Below are 9,214 nucleotides of genomic sequence, written 5' to 3'. Positions count from 1 at the left end.
TGACGGAGTAGTTTTGGTAGTTGGGCTTACGTTTTTGGTGGTTCGTGTTGAAGCGGTTGTTGTTGTTGGATGGTTTAGCCTCAGCTTTGGCATCGGTAGAGGAGTCGGATTTTGTCTTGTCGGGTGTGGGCTTGGAATCCTTGTGGGACAAGGCTCCATCCCGAACGTGACTATCAGTAAGGGAGGCTCCTGGAATTTGATCGAAAAGATCGTCGATTCGAGGGAGCGAATAACGATTCTTGACGGTAATCTTGTTGTGTTCATGGTAGTCAACGCACATGCGGAATGAACCATATTTCTTCTTGACAAATAGCACAGGTGCGCCCCACGGAGAAGAACTAATGAAACCCTTGTCCGAAAGTTCTTGGTGTTGGCTTGAGAGTTCTTGCATCTTGGAGGGTGCAAGACGGTAAGGGGATTTAGCTATGGGGTTAGCTCCGGGTATAAGATCAATTCGGAATTCGACTTGGCGAACCGGAGGAAGACCAGTGACATCATCGGGAAAAACATCGGGAAAATCGCGAACAACCGGGATATCGGATAACTTCTTCTCTTTCGGCTCTTTCTCCACCACGAGAGCTAGGAAGGCGACACATTTCTTGCGCAAATAACGTTGAGCTTGAAAGCACGACATGAGATTAATCTTGGATGTTGGAGTATCACCGAAAACCTTAAGAATACGACCGTTTTTGAGAGGTATGCGAGTGAACTTTTCGAAACAAACAACTTCCGCATGATTAAGAGTTAACCAATCCATCCCTACGATTACATCGAAACTACCCATTTGCATCGGAATGAGGTCAATTAGAAACTCGACTTTGTTAAGGACTATGACGCAATCCCTGACTACCGAGTCAATCATAATAGAATTCTCGTCGGCTACTTCTACGGTAAAATGTCTAGACAACTTATCTCGAGGCTTATCAATAATATACGCAATTTCCAAAGATATGAAAATCTTATCGGCACCCGTATCAAACAAAACCGAAGCATGATGATTACCAATGAGAAACGTACCATTCACCACATCGCTAGAACTCTGAGCTTGATTCACATTCATCATAAACGCACGACCATTGGACCCTTGAGGGGTTTTAGCAACTTGGTTCAAAGGAGGAGCTTGAATAGCGGGAGCTTGTGTTGATGCCGATGGAGGAGCCATGAGCTGAGGCACAGGAGGTGCATGGGTTTGAGGTGGATAGGCTTGAGGTTGGTAGGTTTGCACATGGAAGGCTTGGGCAGTGTAGTATGGTGCATGGTATACTTGGGCTTGTGGTGGATGGGTAACATAAGGAGGTACAGGCATGACATGGGCTTGGTTAGCATGGGTGAGTAATGGGCAGGCATTACGGAAATGATTAGGGTCTCCGCAGTGTTAGCAAGCTCGGGTATTGGGAACACCGGGCTGTGCAGAGTTAGCAGCAGGTCTAGCAGTAGGGGGTGCAAACCGGGTTTGAACAACTTGAGAACCAGGCGGTGCACGAAAAGTATCGGCAAGGTGGCCGTAACGGTTGCATCGAGTGCATAACCGGCAACGGGATTGAACCGGGTGATGGCGGTTACACCTGGCACAAAGGGGATGTGGGCCAAAGTAAGCTTTCTTGTTTGGGGCATTAGGGTCATTTGGGGCTTGGTTGTTGGATTGGTTGACGGAGTAGTTTTGGTAGTTGGGCTTACGTTTTTGGTGGTTCGTGTTGAAGCGGTTGTTGTTGTTGGATGGTTTGGCCTCAGCTTTGGCATCGGTAGAGGAGTCGGTTTTTGTCTTGTCGGGTGTGGGCTTGGAATCCTTGTGGGACAAGGCTCCATCCCGAACGTGACTATCAGTGATGGAGGCGGCTAGGTCCATTGCCTCACCGATGGTTGATGGGTTACGACTCATTACGGCATCACGGAAAGCGAGTGGGAGACCGCGAATGTATTTCTGAATTCCGCGGGTCTCGGGAGTTACCAGATGCGGCACAATACGACTTAATTCGCGTAATCGGCTCGAATAAGTGGAGTTATCTCCACCGATTTGCTTAAGATCCCAAAACTCCGCTTCCAACTTCTGCAGTTCATGTTCTGGGCAAAGTTCCTTTTTCATCGCCTCCTTCAGTTCCTCCCAAGGCATAGCCACGGCCAAATCCGACCCCTGGTCGTTTCTCACGACATTCCACCATACAACAGCTCGATCCATAAAGCAGCTTGAAGAAAATTTTGTCCGTTTGACATCCGGACATTCACAGTGGATAAATTTGTTCTCCATTTCTTCAAACCATTGGAGCAAGGTGGTAGCATTTTCCTACCCACGGAAGGACGGAGGTTTGGTGGCTAAGAAGTTACGAAAATCATAGTTGTTGGGTGTGGCCGAAGTGGCTGAACCATTAGAATTGAGGCTTTGGATTTGGGAGACAATTTCAGGCATAGCAGCAGCAAACTCTTTCGTAATTCTAGCAGCTAGACGGCGGTCGCGCGAGCCAGATGAACGTTGATGACGACGGTGATTTCTGAGTGACGACATTCTACGGAAAATAAGAGTAAAGATTTATGAGTTGGGGGATCATATGTGTAAATATTTATGGGAAAAAACAAAGTTAGTTGAAAACATTAGGTTTCTGTTAGGTTAGTTTCATAAAAATATAACGAAATGCATTTCGGGACGTTGGCCTCCCATGAGCTTTCCATGGCAATTTGAATGGCCCAACAATAATTAACGGAAAAACATGTGAGTTGGACAGCCCATGAGCATTACTTGGCAATTTTGTTGTCCCAACTAATTAACGAATTATCGATGCAATATAGTTTTTCGGCCCGATGAGCGTCTTTGACCGACCAAACTAAATAACGAACTATCGAAATAAAATATGCGTAGTCGGAGTATCCGACAAAATACGAAACAAGTTAAGAGATGGATAGTCGAGATTCCCGACTAACCACTTGAAATAACGTAAAAACCATAATCAGAAGGTTACCGAATTTAAGCCACGAAATCACCGTGAATTCGGTTTAAAAATGTATATAGGAGTGCAACCACTAGTGTGGTTACAGTTGACAGCTTAGGGTGTCGGTCATATGGCATTCATGGGTCTCGCTCGGGTCCATAGGGTTGAGTACTGTGGTCAGGTTATCAACCAGGTAAGGATTAGCGTCTTACCTTTGGTTCTCGGAACCGTTTTGCCAATGCCCAACTCACAGTTTCTCTCCCCTTTTCTTATGATTGGGACATGCCATATAACCTAGCCCTAAGGAGAACGAGTGAAAACAACAGGTGGGAATTCTTAAGGAATTTCCCGCAAATAAAAGGCAATCTAATATTGATTTTAAATTTAAATAAAATTTTAAGTTTTCGAGGCATAGTCTCGGAGCAGTGCGTGTGTGCATGACAATAATATAATAAGAAAACTTATCAACTAAGGGAAAGCAGTAACAATCAGCTAGAACATGTAAGGTAAGCAGATAAGCACTTATAGGGCTCCTAAACATGTGTCTAAGGCAATCTCTAACGACCTATCTTAAACCTTCGGCTCTGATACCAATCTGTCACACCCCAACCTACGGCGGAAATGCCGGGGCGTGGACTGATTGTCACAGCTCGTAAGGTTACTATCACACAATTAAAATTTTAATATCTGTTAATTTAATTCAAATAACACCATAATTCGTTACAAAAAGAAATTCAAAGTAAAACAAAACATCAAATAATTCAAATGAAAATTTAAAGTCTCAAATAATTTCTTCTAGCATTAAGTCCTTAAACAATTCTTCTAAGTCCACACTTCACATCAAACGGTAACCTGCATATGCGTGAAAATAATATAGTTTGTCAACACGAGGTTGAGTCAGCAACACACCAGTTCAGTTTACATATATAATAAAATACGTAGCTGCAACGAGTCAAATGAGATTAACAAATCAACCAATGAGCAAATAAAATGAGATGTCGAAAAGCACAAAGCTAAATAGACTAGCGTATGATCATACTATTTTCTGAGATTATGATGGACCTCTCCTAATGCGATTCACATTGAGCACATAAACATATAGCAAGTATGGCATTAGATTAGTTAACACATAAGACAAACAGTTGCAGTTTTGTGTATAGATAATTGTGAAATTATAATAAGTTACGCATATGTCCCCAAAACCGTATGAAAACGAGTAAAAAGGGGGAATGTGGTACTCACCTCAAAGATGAACAAGGATGGTTACGATAGCGAGAATGAGGAAACGAATCACTCGCAAACGTTAACACCTAAGAGAGTGAAAGAATATACTTGAAATGAGGATCTAAATTACGATACGAGTTAAACAACAATCATTTAATATTATAATTATATTATAAGGGCTTATTATTAACTATTATTTGATTTATGAAAATATACTTAATAAAATGTTTCTTTTAGTTTTATAGCCAAAATTACTTGGTATATATATGTATTTATTAACGTTAGTTTTTTTTAAGTATCTTTATATATATATATATGTATATATATGTATGTATGTATGTATATGAAAATGAGTCTTAGAAAAATATATGTATATAGTGAAAACAATTATTAAGAAGTCAGTTTTTAGTGAATCAAACTTGTTTAAACATTATTATTAATAATAGTATTAGTTATTAATTATTTATCAAAAGAAAAACAAAGAAAATGGTTTTATTCCAAAAGAAAACGGGGAGCAGGAGGATCGAACCTGCGACCTCCGCCCCCACGCTCACACACATTAACCAGTTGGGCTGCCAAGCCGTTTGTAACATAAATCAGTTCGTTTAAATAAAAATAGAAGCAGGTTCTGCCCAGAATTGGGCAAGAACCCTAGGATTTTAAATCAAACAATCCGCGTTCAATTGATCAAAACTAGTATAGGGCTTTTGATCTATGCATAAACGCGATCCAAACCATATTTTCAATTACCTCAAACGACGAACAGAAGAAGGAGAAAGAGATTGAACAGGGTCGGCCGATGAAACGCGATGAATGAGCAATTAAAGATCAAATTAATCCAATTATTTATAGGGGTATTGTTGGTCATCTTATAAGGAAGGTATCTATGAATTTAATTGCAATAAAACCAACGTTTAGGCGGTCATCTCTGTTAATGGGTGTCGGCCAGTTTAATAAAGGAATAACGAGTTAATTTGGGTGTAATTAACGTAATTACAATGACAGTGAGGCCGCGCCTAGCATAATTAAACGATTTTCCAATTTAAATCTTGATTACAAACGGATTTGGACATTCAATTGATTGATTGAGGGTTGATAAGTTGAATATGGGTCGGGTTTTGGTGATGGATATCCATTTGTAATATGGATTATAACAATATAATAAAAAATAATAATTAAAACTCGATAAATGTGGGATTTTTATTAACGATGAAGCCCGGACCCGTAAATGGGTCGGGTAACGGTTACAAATAAAAAAAAATGGAAAACCCGAATTGTTACATTATGCATTATGTGTTGTACACGGGACTTCAAATGTATTACCCTTTATTCTATGTGAACAAGCCTCTTAAGCATTTGACTAAGCAACTCAGTTTTAAGCCACGTCTCCTGTCCAAACCGACATATGAGAGAGAAAAACATGGACGTGTTATTATGTCAAGCATCTATCACCTTCTCTCTTTTATGCCTCTCTGCTTCACTCTACTTCCTTATTTCTCTCTCTAAATCGTTAATAACCACCATGACCATCCATCTTCGTCGCTTAGCCTTCACTTGTCCACCGTCTTCTGTCTTCACACCTCGCTTCGTCTTCCTTTTCGTCGTCATTGTTGTCGGGTTCGGGTTTTCCGGACTCTTGGTGGTGGTGGACGGTGGCGATGGTTACAGCAGTTAATATGGCGGTCGTGTTATAGCAGACGATGGAGATTATGTTTGTTAATGGTGGTGGCCGATTTTTGTGTGTTGGTTGCAGTGGTCTTGGTGGATGCTTCTTAACCATAATTCGACCTTATCTTTATTTTGATTGTGCAGATTTTCTTTTGAAGCTTCAATCGGACGGAACCATGGTTTAAATTTCCTCGAGCTTCAACGCATGTTACACTCATGATACTTTCTTTACATGTTATGATAAAATTTTCTTTTTTTTCTTTTTTTTTTGTATTTGGGGTTTGAAAAGATTTTTGAAGAAACACTAACCGGACCCCGGGCAGATTACTGGTAACCTGGGGGTTGGATAGTTGTTTCCCACGAGGGGTTAGACCCTTGGAAGATGGTTCTTCTGATAACCTGCAAAACAGACACCGTGAGCTCGTCACTGAGAAGGGGGGGGTTCCTCCTTGTGACCACCCTCCGGCGTGAGAATCAGACTAGATTGCTCTTTAAATATAAAAATATATTAAGAGATTGCTAGAGCAGATATCAGGTATAATATGATGATAATGTAAGATATGTTGTCTTTAGATGATCATACCATTTGGGGTATTTATAGCCGAAGGTAGGTTTCCAAGGAGGTATGGCCGGCTGCAACAGTGTTCCTGTTCATCAACAGTAGCCTACGCACGTGCCCTGCTGGTAGTTGGTGGGTAGGCAGCGGCTGATAGCGACCAGGCCTGCTGTATACTATTCCCTTTCCACCAACTGCCGGCTACGCACGTGGTATGACAGTAGTTGGTGAGTAGGCAGCGGCTTAATAGTGATATAGTACAGGAGCATGCTGCTCGCCATACTGTATCAGTGAGCTGTCGTATCCTTGATCAGATCTTTCGCCCATACCTCGTCAGGTACAGTAAAAGGTCCTTCAGTATAGACTGGCTTATTTGGGCGGGAGTATTCCCCCTCCCGCCTCTGTGCGGGATTGCTCCCGGCTTTGCTCATTCCTTCAGGTGACACTGAATGATCGAGAGCTAAGTACCTAGTGCGTGTAGCCATGCTGCGCGGGTGGCCTTCCCTCATGGCTTGTATCCGAGGCTGCGGGAACAGGCGGAGTCCACCATGGGAGGCATTTCCTGCGGGACCAGCTTGCATACTGCGCGTAAGGACGTCACGTCTCTGAGCATGGTTGGTCCTGCGGATCCAGTTGGTCTCTGCGCAGACGTCCCTGTTTAAGGTGAGTCTTGCGGGTCCAACTGGGCTCTGCTGGGACCTACCTCTTCAAGTCCCCCCAGTCCAATGTTCTTCTCATGCGTGTTTAATAAAGTGAGGTGAACTTTTGGACTTAAGCAAAGGGTTTTGAAAAGGGTTTTGTAAGGTTTTCCATGGGAAGTCCTTGTCACTTGCAGAAATGCCCGAGTTTCCTGCTTGGTCTTTGGGTATGATGCGGGTAGGTCTGTAACCTCCTCGTAAGTCAGGAGCATTGAGTCCCAGTTGTGTGGATTCTCCGTGAGGTTTTGGTAGTTTTGAACATAGTGATCAATTATGTTAAAACCACCAATTCCATCCTGGAGCTTCAAACAACGTAGTTCTCAACGTTCCCGCTATGCGGGGATGTTATTTCCGTTTCCGCAAGCATTGCCCAGAAGATCCTTCCTGGTTTCAATTCCCAGCGGAGCGCTAGGTATGTGAAGGGTTTTGCCTTAACACTGTACCAGCGCTCGTCTTACGGTTACTTTACTTCCAAGGTATTCCTAGCGTCAATTCCCTGCAGGTGCTAGGTACGTGAAGGGTTTTGCCTTTACACTGTACCCGCGCCTGTCTTATAGTTACTTGGTTGCCGAGGAATATTTGGCTTCAATTCCCTGCGGGTGCTAGGTATGTGAAGGGTTTTGCCTTTACACTGTACCCGCATCCGTCTAACGGTTACTTGTTCGCCAAGGTTTACTTGGCTTCAATTCCCTGCGGGTGCTAGGTATGTGAAGGGTTTTGCCTTTACACTGTACCCGCATCCGTCTAACGGTTACTTGTTCGCCAAGGTTTACTTGGCTTCAATTCCCTGCGGGTGCTAGGTATGTGAAGGGTTTTGCCTTTACACTGTACCCGCATCCGTCTGACGGTTACTTGTTCGCCAAGGGGTAAGGGGTATTTTCCCGCTTACTTTTAAACATTTTTGAATTTTAAATTTTGAAATTCGAAGAGTTGGTGGAAAGATAAGAACAGTCCAAACCTCTGAAACGTCGTGCGACGGTTTCTTCTGACTGTGTCAGGACGTGCAGGAAGTTATGGTGACGTGACAGAACATGGTCATTCCAGACGCTTTTCGTGGCGCGTGGGCACGATTTTTCGGGCGCGTGGCCGGGAAATTACTGGCACGCGTCCTGTCAACAGCTGTTGCCAGCCTGCTTTTTGCCACGTGTCATAGTTTCATTGCACCTTCGATTTCTCTCTCCTCCGCATTAAATTCACCGCATTAATTGCGATTAGTATATAAAGGGGGAGAGGCCCCTTTGTAATCCACACTTTCACCTCTCTTCTTCTTCTTAGTGATTTCCGGCAAATACTCCCCTTTTTCAGGCAAGCATTTTCCCGAAATCACTCTTCTTTCTGCAAAAATGTCTTCTCATGATGCTGAAGCTGTAGCCGACGATAGGAGTACTGCTGGCGAGTGCCAGTGTGCTCTACCTCTCGATCAGTACCAGTACATAGTCAGGAAGTTCATGCTCGAGTCTCTCGAGCCTGAGTTTCCTGAATCCCACCAACTGTGTACGATGCCCCCAGTGGCAAGATCGGGGTATATGCTGCATTCTTTGTTTATGGGAACCTTAGGTTTCCATTGACAAAGTTTATGTATCGTGTCCTGGAAAGGCACGGTGTGCACCTGACCGAGGTGCATCCGATGGCGATTGCCAAGGTCCGGCACTTCGAGTGGGTGTGCCGGATTCTGGGTATTGAGCCCTACGTGGACCGCCTGATGACCTTCTATACTTGGAGGTGCGTCCAAGGGTGGTACACCCTGACAACCCGTATAAAGGGTTTAAAGATCTGCGTGACCGAGCGCAGTCTCCGATCGTGGAAGCGGGAGTTCTTCTACATCTCTGCCCGCGCCATCCCCATTGCTATGAAGTTCAAGAAGGGTCAAGCGCTTCCGAGCCTTCACGCTTCCAGCTACCAGGAGGCGGAATGGTTTGCGAAGATATCCCGGGTCCAATCTCCGGTTTACCGGTTTGCGGAGTCCGGGATGGTGCTGCTGGGGATGAGCCGGGTATGGAAGGATGCGTCCCGGTTTCCCATCCTTCTTGAATATGGTTTGAACTCTATTCCTTATGGTATGTCTTGTTTTTCTTGCTGATATTAGTTAATTTTCTAACTGTTTCTTTATCTTTCAGAGGGGAATAATTTGGAGTCGCTCCTGTTCC

Source organism: Bidens hawaiensis, unplaced genomic scaffold (genome assembly GCF_021521415.1).
Source record: "Bidens hawaiensis isolate Kalapana, Puna unplaced genomic scaffold, B.hawaiensis_p1.1 tig00015127_1, whole genome shotgun sequence".
Lineage (NCBI taxonomy): Eukaryota > Viridiplantae > Streptophyta > Magnoliopsida > Asterales > Asteraceae > Bidens > Bidens hawaiensis.
This window is presented reverse-complemented; position numbering follows the sequence as displayed.